Source organism: Suricata suricatta, chromosome 4 (genome assembly GCF_006229205.1).
Source record: "Suricata suricatta isolate VVHF042 chromosome 4, meerkat_22Aug2017_6uvM2_HiC, whole genome shotgun sequence".
In the NCBI taxonomy this organism is placed as follows: Eukaryota; Metazoa; Chordata; class Mammalia; order Carnivora; family Herpestidae; genus Suricata; species Suricata suricatta.
In genome coordinates this window covers 151,302,870-151,325,972 of record NC_043703.1, presented here as the reverse complement: position 1 = coordinate 151,325,972, position 23,103 = coordinate 151,302,870, and the positions used below count along the sequence as shown (strand labels likewise).

At 40.7% G+C, this 23,103-nt stretch overlaps 1 long non-coding RNA gene across 1 annotated transcript in view; it reads left to right on the top strand.

Moving 5' to 3' along the window:
• The first annotated feature begins 7,779 nt into the window (after window positions 1–7,779).
• LOC115289173 overlaps window positions 7,780–23,103 on the top strand; it is an 80,786-nt gene continuing 65,462 nt past the window's right edge. Inside the window, exon 1 of the long non-coding RNA XR_003907436.1 lies at window positions 7,780–8,060. This is a non-coding gene — a long non-coding RNA (uncharacterized LOC115289173). The remainder of the gene's footprint in view (window positions 8,061–23,103) is intronic.

Below are 23,103 nucleotides of genomic sequence, written 5' to 3'. Positions count from 1 at the left end.
AGGTTCTAGGGCAGCTCTGTCCAATAGAACCTTCCTAGACACTGTAAATGTTTGTTGACAGTGTTGTCTGCTATGGTAGCCATTGCCACGTGTGGCTCTTGAGCATTTGAGAAGTGGTTGGTACGACTAAGAAACTGAAAATTTAGTTTAACTTGATTTAAATTATTTTTTTACTTTAATTTAAAAGCCGCACGTGACTACAGGGCTACCATTTTGGACAGAGCAATTATAGGGGCCTTGAATGATACACTGAGTTCTAGATTTCCCAGGCAAAACAGACACTCGCTGACTGAAGGAGATAGATGGAGTGAGAGAACGTAGAGCAGCTAAGAAGAGCAAAGTAAGAGGTGGAACAATTGGAAGTTGAGTCAAAGGACAGATCAGGTTGTAATTGCTAAGTCTGTAAGTCACAGAATTCAAAATGCAACTACTTATACTCATTTTGTTTGAATAATAAAACTTCTTCTCTATCAAATTTATAAACTTCTCCAAAGTCAAAATGATGGCCATTCTTTCATCTCTTAACAGTATCTAGCAGCCAGCACTCTGTCTTACACAAAATATGCTGTGCATGTGATATTTTCTGACAAACTCAACCATAGATATATCTTAATATGGTATAGTTAAATTAAATATCCATTATATAAACCGGATAGAAGATAAGAATTGTGGTATTTAACATACAGTTACTTAAACACAACATATATAACCAGATAAGCCTTAAAAAATGTATTGGCTTGTGTGTGTGTGTGCATTGGTTTATTTCTCCATAATCTTTCTTTATCTCTAAAGCACTTGGAATTTAAAAACCCAAGCACAGTTTATCATACCCATTATCTGTATTCTTTGAAACCCCATAGGAAAGTATATTCTTGTTTCAGCTTCATTAGATTCTTAAATTACGGGTAAATTGCTCTGCAAAACAAACTAGTGTCCACTCCCTCATTCAATGGCTAAAAGGAATATTAAAACAAAACCAGCAGGGGCACCTGGGTGGCTCAGTTGGTTAAGTGTCCAGCTTCCAGCTTCGGCTCAGGTCATGATCTCACAGTTCATGGGTTCGAGCCCCGTGTTGGGCTCTGTGCTGACAGCTAGCTCAGAGCCTGGAGCCTGCTTCGGATTCTGTGTCTCCCTTTCTCTCTGACCCTCCTCTGCTCATGCTGTCTGTCTCTGTCTCTCAAAAATAAATAAAAAACATTAAAAAAATTTTTTTTAAACAAAAACAGCAAATTGGGCTCTCCCAGACTGTAAGGAGTTGGTCCCTCAAAGATTTAAGGTCAAAATATGAAAAACACAAGTAAAAACTGGGGCTGAAGTTGGAAATGTTTTTCCTACAATACTTTGCAAAAAGGAAAAGAACAAAACTAGGGTGGCCACCGTGGTGCAACACCATAGGCTCAACTATGAATACATATATGTAAAATCACAAATGGACTCATCATGTGGCTGCCTTCTCAAATAAGTCTTAGATATTTTTTTGTGCTGGTGAAGCCTCACATGTGGACATTTTGGGGATGAATGGCTACCAAATAACCCTCCGATGCAATGTGTTATGAACCAGTGTTCACCAGATGGCCTGATTCTCTCTTCTCCTATCCTAGGATGTGAGAAAAATGTGCAGCGTTTCAGAAAGAAGGACTGTGAAGTCAGTAAGTTTTTCCTTAACATTCATTCAAAAGTAATGTTGGCCAACCATACATGATATAGATGGGGTGGGTTTCTCCAGTTCTTCAGGGAAGGGCTTCTGTCTGTGTTCTGCCTCCCCAAAATCTCATTTTGGAGGCATTCTTTGCACCCGTGGCTCTTGCCAAACTCTCTTACCCACCTTTTCAGGCCTGATAGGAGAGTGAGGATCAGCTGATGAGGCCCATCAGAGTATCTTGGAGATGGAACTCTGGATATTGTACACCTAGGCCTTCTTGTCTCATAGTTAAAATCCTTGAATCTCTAGAGATACTGGTTTCCAGCATCTTAATCCCCTCCAAATTTTCTAATATTTCTTTGGAATTTGGGCAACAGAGCCTTTGAAAGGGTTTTAGCCCCCCAAATTCTCAGTTATAATTTTATTGTGGTTTTACCCTTGTGTTTGAGTTTCTTTACAAAATATATAAATAAATAAAAGCGCAAATGAGGAATTAGTGTCTCTTACTATACATTTACCTGAATTCGGGCAATTGGCTGTATAAACCTAAGGAAAACAGTTCGGTTATCAGTAACAATGGGTTAGTAGATGCTGGAATTGTTCCTCCAGTCACAGAATCCTAAGATCTTAAAATTGAAATCAACCTTAAAGGAAGCCACCTTTTATCATTCTTACAAATGACTGTACTATTGCAAATATTAAATGCCTGTTATCAGAAATGGGAAAAATGCTTCTTCATATTCTCCTTTCCCCCACCCTTACCAAATCTCTCAAGTAGCCAAGTCTCTGGTATGTATCAGAGGAACAAGCAATTTTCAGAGTGAAGTCAAGTGAAAAGTATGCAGATGGCAGTGTAAATGTTAGGAGAGTTTGGGGGAAAATATGCCAACTATGTGCTGTTTTGCTATAGTAAGTATAGTACCATTTCTCGGATGCCATGGACAAGATCCTTGCCAAGTAGAATACCCTATTTATAACCCTATCAAGAAGAGGAAACAGTGCCAGGAACAAGATTAAAACTATTAGCTGCATTAACAAAAATACTTAAAAGCATTTTGTATTTGAAAATAAATGTTAGTGGTTAAGGAAAAAAATAGAAGTAGTTGTAGATCTAGGTGTTGAAACCTGTTGCAAGACCATTAATTAGTCATCATCTTATCTTCACTGCCATATGTCTGCCAACTTGCCTGTTTGAAGTTGTAAATGGAGCTCATAAATGGACTCTTTGGGAGATATGCAGAAAATAAACAATTCCCCTTATTCAGTAAATAGTTAAGAAATCTCCCTGGACTCACATGTTTTGTTTTTTTTCCCTCTTTGTTGGCACCATTGATTCAGTGCTCATCTGGGACATCCTCCTGATCTGTCTTGAAGCTGTCTTTTCAATGCCAAGTATTTAGACTATAATCCCAGAGGTGGGAAAAATAGATGGAGTCCAAAGGAGTGTCATAAGCATGTGGATGCTCATCACAAGGATGTCACACTGGGAAGGGCCTGGTAACCAACCTGCACAGCCAGCATCAGGATCTGGGCCAAGAGCTGCCACTCCACCTCATTCCCTGTTTCCCAGTACCCTGAGGAGCAGCATGTTGAGTAAGCGAGAGGCTAAGGGAATGATTGGGCTGATGCCAGGGCTGGCCTCCTTTGCCTTCTCTCTTTTTTGTGAAACCTGGGATGTGCCACACTGTTCTCCATTGTAAGGACCAGGCAAGCATCAGGATCCAATTCCTTTCTCTTCCTTTGTTTTGTCACTTTCTTTTCTCTACCTCTTCATGTGACCTGTAGAGTGCACAGACTGTACCATCTGGATGAAATTGGGTTTAAATCCTGGCTCTTTTACCAGGCCTCTGTCTCTGAAAGAAAACCAGAACAAACCACTTAACTCATCTAAGCTTCAGTTCGTCTCCACTGATGGCACCCAGCTTCCTGGTTTGTTGTGAGGTTTAGCAGAGCTGATGTACAAAATGCTTGGCACTGTTTGTAGCACATGGTAGGCAACAAATGTTAACTTCCTGTAGCTAGAGGCAATACTATGGATATTCCAATTTATTAGTGATTTATTAATTTTATTTAATAATATAATTCAGGGGTGCCTCGGTGGCTAAGTTGATTAAGCGTCTGACTCTTGATTACAGCTCAGGTCATGATCTCAGGTTCATGAGATTGAACCCCACATTGGTCTCTGCACTGGGCATGGAGCCTGCTTAAGATTCTCTCTCCCCCTTGCTCACTCTCTCTCTCTCAAAATAAAATAAAATAAGATAAAATAAAATAATAATATAATTCATCATTATATTAGATAATAATATAAAATATACCATGAAAGTGTCTACTTATAATAAATAAATCTAATTTAAGATAAAATTACCACTTACATATTACATGTTATATGTTTTATACACACATTTTACATATATCACATATTTATGTATTATATTATGTTTTATATGTCATCAATTATATTATGGTTTGTATTATATATTATGAATAGGTATCATGTATGTGTCCTATATCATGTCTCATGTTTTATATATTATATAATATATTAATTCATATTAATTATTAATTTATAAATATATACATTGTAATTTTATTATTTCATTTATATACAGAAGTGAATCTATAAAATGATATCATAATTATATCATTAATATTTATATAAAGTATACCATAATATGAATTATTATATTATTAAAATGTAAAAGCCTAATCAAATAATACTCTCTATGTACTATTATATAAATATAAATGTCAACATACTCAGACAAAAATAACTATTACATAATCTTCGGTATACTTGGGCCACAGTTCTCATGGTTAGGAATTACCACCAGGGGAAATAGTAAACTATCATGGGAAGTCCATGTGCTTCAGAGTAAGAAAAGTTTAAATCCAGGCCCGGGCAGGTGTGGGAGGCTGGGCATGCAATTAACCTCTCTGCATCCCTATTTCTCTATTCTCACAAAAACAAGGGGGCTCACGGACCAATCAAAATCATATATGAAAAATGCACAATGCAGCCTCTAGCACGTAAGTAATCAATGCTGGATATCATTCTTCATATCACTGTTGAAATGAATTATTATTAAAAACTAATGATCGTTGTTGTTTTCAATGGAAGTCTTAGAAACACATTTAAGAAGCAGCCACTCACCTACCAGATTTCTCCACACAAAGCTGGCTACTGAGTGTTCTGTTTTGCTTGGGCCTCGGAGAGCTGGGCCAGTTGCTCTCACTTTCGAGTGGTTGGAGAATATTCAAACTGATATCCCTTGTGGGGTAAGATCTTGGGGACAAATATTTCTTCTATTTCAAGGTTTCTTAAATTTCACATGTGATTTAAAAAGCAAATAAGCCCCTTAATTGCTTCGTTAAGCTAGTCAACACTAATTAAGAGAAGTCAAGAGTAAAAATATTAGAAACTGCTGTGCTTGACTTTTCGCCTCCTCTCTTTCTTCCAGAATACGTCTTGCTTTGCTGAAGAAAGGGAGTTTGTGCTTTTCCGTGATGGAACCCACTCTGACCTCCTCGGTTCAGAGTTTGAAACTGAGCTCTAGTCTTTTGGGGTTCAATTCTGTTTATTACTGGTGAAACATGATTTCCCAATCCCATGGAAAAAAATGACTAAAATGCCTTGCAAAGTAGTGCAGGGGGTAACTCGAACTATTTTGATGAGTTAGAATTCAACAGGCTGGAAACCTCCTCTTGTCCTCTGGCACAGCCTGGGGGCTTCAGAACAGGGTCACGTGATTTCTATTAACTCAGTCCTGACTAGTTCCATGATCTTAGGAGTGTCCATCCTGCTTGGTGCAGCATGAAAGATGGACTCTGCTTGTGATCTGCTTCTGGGGATCGAGAGACCTGCCACTCAGGAAGTAGCTTAGGTGGAGACTGGGAGTTCTTGGTAAGTGTGTATGTGCACGTGTGTCTGCATGCATATGCACGTTTGTGTGTCCTATGCAATAAGGATAGTCTACTTCTCTGCAAGATAAATGGGACTTGAATCCAGGCTTGTGCTCTTCTTCAGACTTTGGAACAGTTATTTCTTTCAGCTCTGCTAAGTCTCATATGAAAAGTAATTTTTGTTACAGATTTTCCTAGAACTAACTAGGCCATCTCCCTTGTTACATCAGCTGTCTTGGAATCTCTCAGATCTAGAGAGAATGATAAAGTAAACCCATCTATCTACCTTAACAGTCCTTTATTAGAGTAAAGAGCTGCTATATTAGGAGCACTTACTGTACCAAAATTCCATCTAGACATTTTATAACCTTGGCCATATTTAACTCACAATAACTGCTTGAGGTGTATTTGTTATTCTCATCAATTGATGAAGCCACTGGGGCTAAGAGAAAGAAAGAAAAGGCTCAAGAGTTGGAAGGTGGTTGAGTGGGGATTAGAACCCAGAGCTGCCTACTGAAAAATCAAGGTGATCTCTCCCTCACCCCAACCTATTCAAAAGGCTCTTGTGATCCTCTGAGTTAGACAAGGAATTCTTTCTGGTCTTTAATGAGAAGAACCCAGGTTCCTCCTTGTTCTGAAAATGCTACTTAGCATAGTATCCCTGCTGAGCTTGCTCTGTGTGCAAACATTCCCTGTGGCTCCAAGGTTGACTTTCTCCACAGCCTTCGGGACCTCAGAACATGTGGAACCCTTTAGAGGAATTTGGGCTGCTTACAGGAATCTGCTAGAAGAGCAGAAAGTGTGATGGATTCAGGGATTAGACTCAGAAGGAATTTTACCTATGTTCTTCCTTGTGCGAGGAAGGCCAGGCCTGAGTTACTTAGGGTTGCGAGTGATTTTCCTGTAGGTGCACCAGCACTCACAGATGGCTTCTCTAATTGGAACTGAGTGAGTGGAAAGAATAAGGTCCTTGCCTTCCATGACAAGCTCAAAAGATTCAAAGTTGTAAGACTCAATTAGCTATTTGTAAGTCATGAAGCATTCTCGAAACCAACTGCATTGGCCCATTGAAGGAACAAAAGCTTCATGAAGAGGCCCTCAATGAATGCTGTCAGGGGTCTGGTTCATAAGCTCCAAAGTGTTCTTATTAGCTCAGTACTGACCTGTTCCATAATATCAGGAGTGTCCATGGATCTTTGCCTGTGACTAGTGTACTTCTGGGTGTTGAGAGACCTGTCATTCAGTAGATCCCTAGATACTTAATATCCACCCCAGTTTCCTTGGGACCCAGGACTACTGAACAAGGACCAGTTATGGTGGGTCTGAGCCAGATGATGACTCCCTAGCCTTGGACTGAGGGCAAAACCTTCAGGGTGGGGCTGGTGAAAGAGCCTGTAGCTCTGATGCCTCACAAACATGTCCATTCTTCCTAGAAAACAAATTACTTCTGGCCAGGAACTCTATGAAGATAAACTAAGGCAAACAGTGTGAGCAATTGAAAAGACTACAACATTTGTGCAAATACTGATTTTAATTAAAACAAGCGAATAAAGGAACAAACAAACCTTACATATTTCCTTCTATTTCTTGATGTTCTGAAGATCTACAGCAACTGACTATAAGCCTAAAAAATTTTATCAAGTAGTTATCAAATTATTCCCATAAAGAATATGAGCTAGTGTCATGAGATTCTTTCTCAAGAAGATCTTTAATGAGAGTAAAATGAGGCCTCAAAAATAACAAACAATTCCTGAGATTTCTTTCTCTGGGGCCTCCATTGCTCCAACTCCTTACAAATCAAGGGCCAGAAATCAAGTGTAAGCAGAAAGAATGTGTGATGAATGTTCAGGAGATGGGAGCGTGCCACATGAATGGACCTAAGGAAATGGGTGTGTGACAGCCTTGCTCGTGGCTCAGATGGTGATCTCTGCTACAGCATCTACTAGTCAGATAAAGAATGCAGGCTCTGGTAAGTGTAAAGCAGAATACCAATACCCCAGATAAATGAACCAAGTTCTTCACAGAACTGGCTGTGGTCTTGTGGGGGGACTGGGACACTGAAAAAAATGAGGGTTCATGACTAAGAAGTATGTAAGGGTAGATTTCAGTCCTGTGGACAACTACAGAGTGGCAGAGATATCAGCAGGGTTGAACCAACCATCTGGGGAGCACCAAGCTTCAGACCTCATTGTGACCAAAGCTATTAGAATCTGGTGAGAGTGCCTGGCCACCTAACCAGTCAATGGATCCCAACAAGGCTGCATGATACCTCTGAGCTCCACTGGCCCAAATATTGAGATTGTTGAAGGCTCCTGACAACCTTTGCTATGAACAGGACTGGTTTGGGTCCTGGCTATTCTCAAGACTCCTTGAGGTTCAGAGGACTAAACCCTAAGAATCTGGAGAGAAGGAAACCATAGATTGGAAGATTTTCTACATTAGCACTCAGGATGGTCATCACTCTCAGAATGGAAACTCTTCCGAAAGGAGAATATCCTCATTCTGCAAGCAGAAGGTGAGCAAAATACAGGCCTATTGAAGGACCTAGTGTGAGAAGGAATTTGTGTAAGGACACATGCCAACTGGCCAACTGAAATGAGTGGGTCAAATCTCAGCTACAGCTCTAGATGGACAGGAAAGACCAGTAGGCACCTGACCAGAAAAGCCACAGATATTGACATTTTTGAGTACAAAAATGCCTCCACACACTACACTGAAGTGTGTCCCTGAAAGTAACCTCAGAGATAGTCCCAGAAGACTCTTCCTTTCCCACATGAAGTCCTGAGACAATTCTAGTGGTTCTCTTGTGTTTCTTCCAACGTGTACCAATGACTTCATTCTCCCCATTGACTCTCAAATTAGGGTCTATTTGCCACACTTCAGGCCTTTAATCAGAGCCTTCAATTTGCCTGAAATGCCCTCCAGTCTTTCTACTCCCCTCAGGGCTTTGAACTAAAACTTACCTTTCTCCCTATCAGAATTATTTTAGTTTGCAGTGACTTTTCCTGGCTTTAATATCTGAATCATGTATTAAGTAATCATTATTTAATACAGTTTCCTATAAATCCCATGGACAAGGGTCAGATTCACATTAAGCCAGATTACAGGCAGGAAGAGCCCCTTACAGATGTCTACCTAGCCCACCATTTCTCTGTAAAGGTGAGCAGGCAGAAGTCTAGAAGGCAGAAGTGATTTATTTTTTCAAGGTCACTGGAGAACTACTAGCAAAGGAGGGAAATCTATATCTCCCGATTCTCAAACCTGGATGTCTTCCATGACTTTCTCTTGCCTAAGTAGTTCAACTGGAGATCCAACCCAGCAAAGATCACAGTTTCAGAGAAATTACAAGGGATGGGTCAGGGTTCTCTCCTGATGTTCTGGCAGCTGTGAACCTTGCTAAAGATCCCTATTTTTGCAACTCTGACTAAATCATAAAGTTTCCGAATAAGGAGGAAGAGGCTAGGGCTGGGTGAGCCTATCTTTAAGGTACTACAAGCCCTCCCATGAGGGAAGAGAAGGAGATCCATTACATTAACCTTGAGATTTTCTCTCATGTTCCCTTTATGGCCTCCTTTACCTCATGTCGAGTTCTGGGATATGAATGTGCTCAGGGGTAGGGAAGGCGGTAATCCCCAGGGCCTTGCTCTATAAACTTCATTTCCTCCCTTTATTGCACTTAACTACCCGTGAACTCTATTAATATTTTGCAAATTGAGATCCCTAAAACACATGTTACTGTTAATTTTAACCTCATGCTAACTAGGATGTGGTCAAATTTTCACAACAAATTCCAAGGATATTTTGATATGCCTTGGAAAACGCATTTAAAGGTGGCCCTGGATTTTTTTTTTCTAAATCCTCATGTTTTCTTTCAACTCCTGCTATTAAGAAGGGGGCAGAAAGAGACTCAGTTATGATGCAGGAGTGCCAGAAAGAAGCATCTACGAGACCAAGAGGGCGAGTCAGAGAATTCCATATTTCTGAATTTGCCATAGTAAAAATCTGATGTCCCCTTACTCCATAGAATGAGTGTATGCTTTTGCACTCAGGATCCTTTTTGAGAAACACTTTACCATTCCTAAACACAGTTCTTCCCTTAAGGTAAGTCCCTTAGGTTTTATAGTTTAGTGGGAAAAATAGATTTTTCCTACCTCCTGTTATGCCAAATGCATTTTCATGAAGTAACATCTAAAGATGATCTATCAGAAAGGAAAAAACCCTCCTTCTCTCCTTTTTTCTTTCCTTTCTCCCAGCTTTCCTTTTATTTCACTCAACAAGTATTTTCTGATTACTTGTCCTAGCTATTGCAGATACAGTGGTAAACATAACCCTGGAAAACATTAACTACATGATCCCACATTTAATCATTTAATTATACTTATAAGTATTCAACTGCTGAGGTGGGCATTCTTCCCCCAAAACAGCAATTAATTTAAGGCATTTATCTCAACAGAAATACTTCAGAAAATGTTCAGCTATAGAAAATAAAACAATGAATTCTATTAATCATTGGATCAATTTGTTTTGTTTTTAAGAGATTTTACTTCCCTCAAATGATTCCCCATTTTTTCTCAATCATGACCTGAATTGAGGTTCATCTAAATCTTAGTTACTTGAAATGAGGAGATGGTGTGTGTATAGTGACAGCAATTTTTTTTCACCCCCTCACAACCCACTCTGAGGCAAATGAGGGAGAGCAGGGCCACTCAAGAGAAGAATGTCCAACTTTCTCTGCTTCCTGCTCTTCCACAGTGGCCAAGGTCACACCTGGGCCTAGAGGAGAGAGCTTCCTCTCTCCTATGTATCCTACTGACTCATTCTCTACTGCCCTCTCACTTCCATTTCCCCACCCTCTAGTACTAATACAGGGGGTGACATTCTCAATATGTAAGTGCCAACCTCTCAGTATCTTCAATAACTATTTAGTTATTTAGGGAAGACAGCATCTCCAGAGGAAAAAAGGAAATATTCTTCCTGAAGGACCAATGACAAGTGAGCTAATTAATAATCAGGACAAAAATGTGGTTATATTCAACCAGGCACCAGTGAACATGGCATAGATTGTATTCATCAAATTTTATTTTGCCAATATGGGATATTGGAAGTATTCTTGATTAAAGAATGGAATCAATTAAGAATTCTCAAACTTTTCAGTTTCAGAATGCCTTTATACACTTAGAAAAATAGAGGATATCAGTTTTTAATTGAAGTATAATTGTTGTATCATATTAATTTCAGGCACACATAGGACTTCAAAATTTAGAGTAGATATTATCTATCAATATTTACATATTAGGAACTAAAACTGAGAAAACTTTCAATGTGTATTAGTCTACTTAAAAATAATAATAAACTCATAATTATATAAATGATATCTTTTCATAAAAATGACTATAATTTTTAAAAAACAATGAGAATAAGAAAATGTCTTTAATGTTTAGTTTAATAGAAAGCTGATCCCCATAACTGCTTCTGCATTCAATCTGTTGTCATAACACATATCATGTCGCCTCTGGAAAACTATATGTTCATGAAAGACCATACATTACTTAGTATATTTCTGCCTCAGTTTCTTTGTCATTAGTGTATATAATAGTAGCACTTATCTGATAGTTATAAGAATTAAATCTCTTTGTATTATAAACTATTTGGAACAACATCTAGAGGCACGTTATCCACAATACATTCTTATTAGAATTTATTCTGCTGAACCACTCCCTGAATGAGGAAGGAACTCTATGATGACCCTCCAAGTCTGGGTGGAGGAAAACTTGAGACTTAGTATGCATTGCACCTGCAGTGAACTCAGCATCCCTCTAGGTCTTCTATGGTTTCCACTCAGGGCCTTTGATTTGTTAAGTGCTAGTGTAGGTTTGGGCCAGTGGTTCCAAGGCTACTCAGGCTTGAGGCTATCAGACTGATCTATATGGGATTAAGCAATATATACATAGCCATAGAATCCTTCTCATGGTCTTCAAGGTATTGAGTTGGGTGAGACCTCAAGGGAAATTTGGGTTTACTTCCCTCCAGCCATAGGAATTTCCTGCACTCTGTCTCCAGTGTTTACTCTACAGCCTTGGTTAGGGCACTTTCAAGGATTCAGAGGTCACCTAAATCAGATGTTTTCCCAACTGATAGCACATCAGAAGTTTACAGATCTTAGTCTTGCCTCTCTGGAGCCTCTCAAGAGCCATCTCTTCTCTAAATCTCATTTTCCTTTTCTAGGCCATTTCTCTAGTAATAGGGTTTATGACTACAAAAGCAGAAATGAATAAGGGTGACAGCCAGGGCTTTGGAAACTGATACTCTCAGACTTGAAGATGAGCTGTGCGACTTTAAGCAAGTTACTTAACTTCTCTGAGCTTTGGTTTCCTCAGCTTAATAATAAGGGTTGAAGGTAATATTCTCTTACAGGACTAACAGAAAATTGTGTGAGATAATGCACATAAAGGGCCTCCCATGATGCCCAACATAGCAAGTGTGGGCTTGGCTTAAGACTAGTACCTAGAAACAGAGCCTATATGGGGATTATAATGCCTTAGGAGATAGAGAATGAGGGGGAACAGGATTTAACAAGAGGGCAGCCAAGCAAGACCATGGTCTCAACTGAAATCTACTTTCAGCCTGATCCCACAGTGAATCGTGGGTGAATTGCACCAGAAACCCACCATAAGACAATGGAACTGGTATATTTGTACTTCTGTATCAGCAAGTCATTGGGTGAGGCATGAAAGATGGAGGTGGGGTGGGTAGGGAGAGGAGATGCATAACATCCTTGATGACAATGTGTCTCTGAGGAAATAGAACATAATTCTCTAGAGAAGGGAGGGGGATGAGAAATGGGTGCATTGGGCTAGAAAAAGGGATCTTGGTAGGCACTAGCACCATCAACCACCCTTTACCCTCTACCCTGCCCACAAGCCCAGGCTTCTCACATTATGATCAGTTCTTCCAGGTATAGCTTCTCTGAGATTCTGGTTGATCACAACTTCCAAAGAAAGCATATTAGAGAGTTATTAGGACTAACTTCAGTTCTTGCACTGCAGTGGATCCTAGAAATAAGTGAGACTCCATCTCCCTAGAACAAAATGCTTCTAGATCCATCCCCACCCTTTTCTTGGTTAGCACTTAGTTATACATGAGTAGGTAGATTACCTCGTGTGTTAACCCATCTCTGAGGGTCTGAGTCCTGGATCACCATCCCTTTAAATTTGTACATTTATCAGGCACTGGGAATAGCAGGACCAAGAGTGGCTGGCTAGTGGAAGACATGTGGCTACATGTACCGGTTTCCCCTTTGTGAAGCACCAGCCCTTCACCTTACATAGGAGCTGGTTACAACTGCCAGCATATAACTCCTTTCTTTAACAGCCTAGCGGCACAGTGGGCAAAGTGACCCGCAGCAGTCATAGGTTTAAGTTAGTAAGAATCCTATGTTTTAGAGTCTAAAGTTTCAGGGACCAGGGACCATCAATTCAAGCAGTTGACTGGGAATACCACTGAGTGGGTATCCAAAGAGTTCACTATGGGATTCAATAATAATAGTCTTTTTCCTTTTGAAGAGAGCCAGAGCCCACTGTAGAGCTCCAGTCCAGTGACTGGCCAGTGCTCAGAAGTCCCAGAAAGGCTGCACCAGAGCTGGCTGCATTAGTGCCTGAGGCTCCACTTGCAATTGACAGAGCTCTGTGATAGCCCACGGCTGTGTGGGGCCCTGCACCCTGGGCCCCTCAGCTGAAGTCAGGAGCCCCAGAGCGTCTCAAACCTGCTGCTGGCCTCAAAGCTCAACTAGCTTGGCCCAGGCCCCGCATCCCTGTAGGACACCCAGGGCTTCAAAGGAGCAGCCTCCTCCTCCCAAATGCTTCTTGCCAAAGCACAGCTGAGACAGGCTCAAAGCTAAATATTTGGATTGAGTGGGAGGGAGAGTCCAGTCCCTCCAAGGGGTATTTTACCCAGGCCATCAGGAGACAACCAGCTCACAGCACAGGCATGCTGGGCCCCATGGCCCTGGAAAGCAATGAGATTGCTGTGCAGTCAGCTGGATGATATGCCTGCAAGCCTGGCAGAAGGAAGAGCTCCACGAACTGCGTAGCTCTCCCCAACCTCCTTCTCATTTTGCCCCTTTAACAACCCCGGGGGAGGTGAAGAGTAGGGTAGCTCTGCCCTCCTGCATGCAGAAATTGAGCACCTGCCAACAAGAGAAAGTGACTTTTCAAGAGTGCACACCAAAGAAAGGCTGGAGACTCTGTTCAGGCCTTCCACAGGAAGGTTCTACCCCTTTCTCAGTAATCAAGGTTGCCTGCTTAATAACAACAATGTCCAGAGTAAGCACATATAGGAGGTTGAAAGAACATAGAAATTAGAGACAAAACAGTCAGTTCTGTGATCACAGACCTGTCACAATGGACTTTGTTGAGCCTCATTGTCATCTGGACACTGTAGGCAATAATGGAATCCCTCCCCCTCCCTCACTGCTGGACAACACTGAAGACCATCTGAATATATACGTTTTTTAATATTTATTTTTGAGATAGAGATGGGGGAGGGACAGAAAAAAAGGAAGAAAAAGGATCTGAAACAGGGTCTGCACTGACAGCAGAGATGCAGAGGTGGGGCTCAAACTCATGGGGCACGGGGCTCAAACTCACAAACCCTGAGATCACAACTGTGAGATCATGATGTAAGCCAAAACTGGACACTCAACCAACTGAGCCACCAAGGCAGCTCCACCTGAGTGTATTTTAAAAGATCTTTGCACATTGCATGCACCCTATACCAAGTAAAGACGGCAATGGTGATTGTGCTGAAGAAAATGGTCATCACAGCCTGAAGGAAACTGGAGAAGGAAGTTATCTTAGACATTGTCTTGTCTATCCTCTTCATCTTATAAATGTAAAAACTAGTTTGCTTAAGTTGACCTAGCAACATGGTAGCAAAGCCAGGCATAGATGTTCCAGGGCTGAGTGGTGTCATTACTTGTTTCTTTCTCTTAATGTTCCCAAACACTTAAAAAAGACATTTGTTCTCTGTGAAGTAGATGGAACAGATGATTTGTTGCAAGTTTATGGATGAGGAAATATGACACCAGGGTTACAGGAATGACCTCAAATGGCATGGTAAATAACTGGTGGCCTTGGGTCTCACTCTTCATTTTTCCAAAGTAATGCCATTAAAAAAAACCTACTCAATCAAATACTTGCCACCCAAATGTTAGAAGGTCCCTCGTTGTACAGTTCTCCCACCCATTACGTGGACTCCTCATTATAACAACCCTATCTGGTGGGCAACTACCTCTGCCTCATCAGCTCCTGTGTAGCCCTCATCAGACAAATTATTCAATTGTTAAACATCCCTGATTTCAACTAATATTTGCCAACATCCTACTGTGTGCAGGGAACTAGGTGTATTGTTTATTAGAAAGCTCTCCCATGAGTTGGAACACAATCTGCCTCCCCATGGCTGGAAGGGATCCTTCCATCAGACTATAATGCAACCGCCCTGTGTGACGCTTTGCTATAAAATTTGGCAAAGTTACCCATTCTCTTCTTGATACTCTGTCTTCCTTGTCTCCTAGTAATCAGGCTCCTGCTTCCTCTATTATACACCTGGCTAATTATATTCAGTCTCCTTCACTGACTAGTCTTCTTTCCTACCCCTTAGATAGCAGTGTTCCAGACAGTACTGATTCACAGCCTCAGAGACTCAATTCCCAAATAATAAATTGGCTCAAACATGCCTGTCTACTGAGCATCAGACCTGTACAGCAAATGGCACAAAGACATCTCCATTTGGATCTCCCATAGGCATCTCAAATTTGGCATATCTGAAGCTGAACTTCTTTCCTATGATCTCTAGGAAACCTCCTTTCAATCCTGTGTGCCTTATTATTCCCTTTCCAAGCCAAAACCTTGGACATCATCTTATCCCCCACATCCTTTGCACATGTTCTACCTCCTCAGTTTTTCACACCCACACAACCTTGTGAACCTACCTTTCTCTCCACCTGCACTTCTACTGACTTATTTCTGACCCCATCTTAGTTCCCCTAGAGTGACAACCCTCCATCTTTCAGCTTAGCCTCCTTGTAATTAACATAACATCTCTCAAATGATCTTTCTAAAAGAGGATATGTTTTGTCATGCTTAAGTGTTAAAAACCAGCCATGGTTTTGTTTAGAACCAGTCAATGACATTCCATCATCAAGGATAATGTCCAAATTTTACATCATGAACTAAGGAGCCCTAACAGTCTGGCTTCTCCATTTCCATTTGCTCCCTCAAATCCTCTGGGGTCCTCTTGCACTAAAGTTGGATCATTTTCTTAAATATGCTATGTTCTTTCTGGACTCTGACCCTTATCAAAGTCTATTTTCACTCTCTCGATGCTCTTCCTTCCAAAGAATACATTTAGTTATTTTCTGCTTCCTGAAGAAGCATCTCCATTGAGAAGTCAACATCCATCCTCTCTCCTCTGATGACATAGTTCTCCATGTCACCATCCTATATAATAAAGCTAGTTATATCATGTGTCTCCTCTACCTGGTAGATGATGACATCTTGATGACATACCATTTTTTATTAATCTCTTTGTCTTCTATTGCTTAGGACAGGCTTGGGACAGTGTAGATACTCAAAGATTATTTTTCAAATTAATTAGTAAAATGAATAAATGGATGGTTGTAACTCATGCCTCTGCATTATTTTAGCCTAAGTTTACCCCAAAATTCTTAGCCAAAATTGTTCATAGCTATCCAGCCAACTGAACCAGCTTTTAATGAGTTAAATCTAACTGGAATGATTTTTCCATTGACAATAAATAAGCAGTTCAGTGAAGATATGAATGACATGGAGAAAATTAAAGACAACAACATTTTTTTAAAAGAATCATATCTTCTCTTCAATGATCCCCAACTCCGCAACATGTCCAGAAGGGGTTGCGGTCCCTGCTCTGTCCATCCCTACTACAAACCTAAGAGTTGGTGACGCCATATGTTTCTATCTTTTCCATTCTGTCTCCTGATAATTCCTTCTCTCTTTGTTGCCTAATTCATCATCAGTGGATGCCACCTGCTTGTGGAAGCTATTTCTGTTTTTATTGCTATTCAGGGCTTCAGATTTATTCCCAAACTAGCTGATAGCCAGCTAGAGGTTGGGAGAGGGTGCCTTTATGCATTATACTGTTTTCTAGCCTAGAGCAATTTTCAGAAAGTATATTAAGAAAAAAAGCTTGAATTAGATTTAAATTAGTTTTGGCAGATTTTTCTAGTTGGATTCTTTTTATGTTGCCTTAGCTATCTCTGCTGATCTACTGTGTTCTGTAGTCTGGTATCATAACATAAGATATTCACAGTGTATTTTTCCCTTCCCCCCATCAACCTTCCCGGTTTGCCACAGGATCTATTTGTCAGAATAGGATGAGAAGATAGAGAAGCGAGTTCTTAACATTTAAATTTAACAATCTGTATGTTATGAGTAAGACAGAAAAATTTAGAAAGCAATTGTGTTTATAAGGATTTATAAGGAAAGGATCCTGTCCTTTCCGCTTAACCTCAGACAATCTGGGAACCAACCAACTGGGAAGGGAAAGGAGAGTTAGGGTAAGTCATAGTTCAGATATTGGTCTGTGACTGGGTCCTGTCTACTACCCATGCTGGGTTATTTCCTGAGGGAGTGAGGGTTAGGAAGGCTAGACTCCTCCGTATCATGTAAGTTGGGGCATCCGGGGAAATCTTCACCTTCCTCTCAGAGTAAAAAGCATAGCTAAGAAGAAAGCAAGATTTAGCCAGAAGCCATGGATAGACCGTGCACCTGAGTGTCAGGTAGGTGGCTCCAGGAGGCTCACCAGAAGCAGGCCAGGAGCAGCATCAGAGCCCTGCACACCCCAGGGCAGCATGAAGAGAGGAGTTAAGAGCTGCATTTTCTACACCCCAACAAGAAGAGAAAACAGGAGGGCCACAGGGCCAGAGAGTTAGAGATATGGGCAAAACTTGCTGCCAAGAGGCCAGTGGAGGCCTAGGCCATCCCTCAGTGGTCCTCTAGTGGGAAAGTCTTGTGCCGTGTTTACCAGCTGTACCAGTAATATTTTTATGCATTGGAGAAAATCCTGAGAATATTTAATTTTTAGATAATCCACCAAGAACTTAAAAAAATGATTTTTGAGAACAGGGTAGAGAGAGAGGAAGAGAGACAGAGAGACAGCTGATGAGCCAGACTGAGGAGGAGTGAAGAAGTTTCTCCTAAGCTCAGCCTGCACGGAAACAGATCTGGAGCAGGATTTAAGAAGGAAGTGTTTCTAGAGGGACCAGTAAAGGAAAAGAGCAAATTTTTTTACATTTACAAAATGGTGAAAAAGCAATCTGAATGGGCTCTGCATGTAGAGTTGCCAGATTTAGCAGCTTAAACTACAGGACATCCAGCTAAATCTGAATTTCAGATAAACAAAGAATAATTTCTTAATATAAGTATGTCCCATGCAGCATTTGTTGTTTATCTAGTTTGAATTTAACTGGGTGTCCTGTATTTTCTCTGACAACCCAAAATGGGTGGAGCCCTGACAATGTCCACTACAAGCCCCAAGGAGATGGAGTCTGGAGGGGAGAGGCCACAGCTGCTCTCATTCCCTGGCTGCTGAGTTCTGGAATGCATCGGGAAGTTCAAAGTGATTTGGGGCCAAAGCATTGGGATCAGAATGGATGGTGGATTCAACCCATTTCAATGCCCAAATCTTCAAATCCCTCTTTGGCTTCAGATGATTCTTGAATACATTTGGTCATTTAAAAAAAATACACACACACAATGATATTATATTCCCTCAGATTTCCAAAGTAATGAGTGCCCATTTTAGAAAATTTGGAAAATATACATGGTATTCAGAAGAAGAGATAAAAGATAAGCCTTATTAGTCGGACGGTGCATCTCTTTCTGCTCTTTCTGTGTGTGTGTGTTTCTGAGTTTCTTTTCTTTTGGCTTGTTTTTTTTTTTCCCCAAAATTGGAACAATACTTTAATACTGTTTTAAATCCCACTTTTATTTTTCAAGTTTATTTATTTATTGTGAGAGAGAGTGAGAGCACCAGAGAGAGGATCCAAAGCAGGCTCCACACTCTCAGCACAGAACCCAATGTGGGACTCAAAATCACAACCTGTGGATCAGGACCTGAGCCATAATCAAGAGTTGAATGCTTAACTGACTAAGCCACCCAGGCACCCCTAAGTCCCAATTTTAAAAATGACCATTATTTTGAGAAGTTTCTATCTTTAATTATTACAAAAACATTAATTTTAATGCATGCATATAACTGTATGGTCAAATTATACTTTATTAATTTCCTTATTTGGGATACTTAAGTTATTTCTAATTTGTGGATAATATAAGTGACACTGTGAATAGCTAAAAAGATATTTATCAGCATATCTTACTATTTCCTTGAGATTATTTCTAATGCACTTGATATCTAATATTAGATTTATGTTGCCGATCGAGCCTGGATAGGTGGCAAACTGTTTAATTATTGACTGATCCCATTTTTCTTTTGGGCCAAGGCTGCTTCACTAACCACAAAGATAATATTCAGGTGCAATTGACAGGACCAGTTAACAGCGTCACATCTCTGGAGGCTGTTAGGAGAAAAACAAAAGAAAGAGAAAAAAACAAGTTCCGGATGCCTCTGGGAGTCAGAGGAAGACTAAAGTAAGGACTTAGTACAGGCAGATGTGCCCAGTATGTGAGACAACAGTCACTTCCTCGAATACCAGTGAACCCAACTTGCTGAAGCCTTTATGGTGAGCAGGGGGAGCATCCATCCTGGGAGAAGCTGAGAGCAAAGGAACTCAGAGTGGGGTCTCTGGAGCCAGAGGGTTGGAGTTTCTTCCTAGATACACTGCTGTCTAGTTATGTGATCTGGAGTGTGTGCTACATACAACCTCTCTGTCCTTCTGTATCCTCATCTGTAAAATGGGAATAAGTCCTAATGTCTGTTGTGAGCATTCAGTTGATAGCTCATACATAGCCCCAGAACTATGCTAAACCATCTACACACATTTGATAAATGTTAACACTTTGTTTCAGGTGTTACTGCAGAGAGGCTTGATTAGGTGGTACAAATGGCTGGCAACTCTCAGAACGTGTGAGTCGATCCCAGGCCTCCCAATGTTAATATTCCTCCTCTATGGCAACACCAGTGTAATGTGCCTGACTAGCATTCTGCAGGGTACACTCTGGTTCTATTTGTTTCCAGATGTGTGTGTCATTGTTTACCTTTTTATGAGCAAAACCAACTTTAGGACTCTGTCGCTTTGCAGACTTGATGGAGGCCAACTGTAGCTTTGTAACTTACCCATTTTGGAATCAAATAGATGCCTTGTAAAAGCAGTGTTGCAATCTTTAAATGCTCATAAATAAGGACTTGAACATTTATCTCACATTGTGTGATTTGGTACAGTAAACAGAAAGTCTTTTGGTTGAAGACCAGAAAGTCTTTCAGTTGAAGACTAGAAGTGATGACTGAGTGAAAGAGTATAAGAGAGGAGGTGTGTTCACTGTAAATATATGCAGAGCAAAGAGTGGCTGGTACATTTTTGTATGGAAGGCAAAGCCACTTCACAAGGATGGGGGCGGGTAGATGCTTCCCGTAGAGGGTGAACATGCTTGCACCACATAGGACCCCCTTTTTATTTATGTTGCCCCAGAAACCTTCTCATTTCTTGCCTGCAATCTCCCTTCCCTCCCGTAAATAGCCAGGAGGATATACTAAAGCAAGGAGGTGTCTTCTATTTAGAAGACCAATGCTTAATGGGATCTAAGATTGAGATCCATGGAACACTATGGGCCATGGCGAGTACGCTCACCTGTTGACTCACTAAGGCTGGATTGGGAAAAGAAAACACTAGAACAGTCACCATTTCATACTGCCCAAGACTAAGCATGGGTACAGGACCACAGCAGAGAATAGAAAGTGAATGTTAGGAAGCTGTTTCAAAAGACAGCTCATTGTTAGAAATAAAAAATGAAATTGTTGAAATTAGAAGCCCAGCAAGTGCATTAAACAGCAAATTACCATGAGAGGGAAGCAGAGAAGGCCGAGGAGGACAAGAGCAGCAATGGTAGGCAGAAGCATGTCTGTGTGATACGTGGCCCTCTAAGAACTCTCCTACATCTCCTTGGTGAACCATGTGTCCTAGAGCTACTTAGAATCAAGAGAAAAGAGTCAAATTTGCTTCCAATGACCCATGACCTACCAGAACTTCTGGAATGAAGGTCTCTTTTGTCCCAGACCCACGAAATACCCAGCCCAGGAATATGACATGTACACAAGGAAACTTGTGGTCTCTCACTTGTTAGTGTTCAAAATATTGAAATTTCTGAGGAAGTCCTGCTGAATTTTTTTTCCTGAATATCCCCCATCAATAGATTCGGCAGAATGTCTGGAGTGGAGACACCATCCCTGACCACTTAGACTATAAGCTCCCTTGAGTTAGCACTAACTCATGATAATACTCTAAGACTTTATTTAATCCTGTATTTTGGTCACAAACATTTACTTGAAAAGGCTTGTAAAGTTTTAGAAAATGTAAACTCCAGAACAACATATGAATTGTAAGCTTAAAATCCATGCTACTTTTAGAGAATGGTTCCTGGGGGATGCCTAAAAGTTAAACCATGGAATTTGATGTGTCTTTCAGTTACAGACAACCATCAATTCCAGGGGAGGCACAGGAAGCCATATAAGTGCAGGTTCTGGTGGAAGGGCTAGGAGATGGACAACAGGAGACTGTGCAGAAGTGGCATGGTGTAGGAGACCTGACCAATGGAATGGTTGAATAGTTGTTTGCTGGGGTTGGTATTAATATAGGGAAGATAGGTAGTTTTGTGGGTGATCCATAAGTGCTCATAGCAAATAGGAAAGAATGGCATTAATAGCCATGTGTTCATTGTCAGTGGTGGTGGTTCTTAGCCTCAAATTCACAGCCTCCTGAGTCAGGCTTCTCTAAATCAAATCAGTAACTACAGTCACTCTTTTGTCTTCTTGTGGAGGATGATTTACTGCTGATAGGCTCCAATTAGCCTCCCTCCAATGCTCAAAACTATCAGCAATACATTTACTGGGTGCCTTCCTTCTTTAGAGGTGACTCTAGGAACTTCACCCACCAGTGGGAGGAAGCTGAAGATAAATTTTAGAGGGGACAGAGAAGGTTCCTAAATGCTGAGGGTAAGGAGGCTAGGCTTAAACAATGGCACTAGTATAAATGCTTTTCAATTTAATTCAACCAATAGTCATTGCTGCCTACAAGTATCCCCAGCCCATGCCAGCAGGAAGATAATCCTGACATGAATAACAAGAGCAACAGTCTTATTCATCACCTAAAGTTCCTGAGAAACACCTGTCCTTCTAAATGTCCTCACTTTTGAGAGGCATCATAGTGTGGCAGAAAGACTATGGCTTTGAGGGCAAATCAAGATACTTCTCAACAGAGCAAGATTTCGTGTTTTAATTCACAAAATGTGGACCTTATCTATTTTAGACCATAGTTGTGAAGGTTAACCATGATGCATGTAATGTGCCTCCCAACTTGCTAGGATCGGAGTTGGTTCTCAGGCAATGGCAGCTTTCACTGTTGCTCATTTCCCTGTGAGCTGCTATGTTGCTCCTCCTGGCTCTAAACTAGCTCCTGCCATTGGAACTACCATTATCTCTGTTATTTTGACCACCACCCAAAGGTCCCTCAGTTATGGGAACAGTGTCCCCAATAATTAGAGTTATTCACAAGATTTTTTAAATTTAAATTTTAGTTGGTTAACATACAATGCAATATTGGTTTCAGGATTTAACAATTCATTATTCATGTACAACACCCATCTAGCCCATTTCCTCCCTCCCTCCCTCCATAAATACAATTTTTTCTCCATTGTTAAGAGTCTCTAATGGTTCAAAAGACATTTAGAATGGTCATCTAAACTTTTGGGTGTTACCATCCCCATCAGAAAAACTTGAAATGAGTTATCAGGAAGCTACTTGATGAGTAGCCAGGTGAAATCCTTACTTCATCTCAAGCATATTTTTTCTCTGAAAAAAAAAAAAAAAACTAGACCACTTTCTTACACCATACACAAAAACAAACTCAAAATGGCTGAAAGACCTGAATGTGAGATAGGAAACCCTCAAAACCCTCAAGGAGAAAGTAGGAAACAGCCTCCTTGACCTCAACCACAGCAATTTCCTACTCAACACATCCCCAAAGGCAAGGGAAATGAAAGCAAAAAGGAGCTATTGGCACCTCATCAAGATAAAAACTTCTGCACTGCAAAGGAAACAATCAAGAAAACTAATAGGTGATGGATGGATGGAATGGGAAAAGATAGTTGCAAATGACATATCAGATAAAGGGCTAATATCCAAAATCTACAAGGAACTCCCCAAACTCCACACCCGAAAAATGAATAATCCAGTGAAGACATGGGCAGAAGACATAAACAGACACTTCTCCAAAGAGGACATCCAGATGGCCAACAGGCACATGAAACAATGCTCAGCATCACTCATCATCAGGGAAATACAAATCAAAA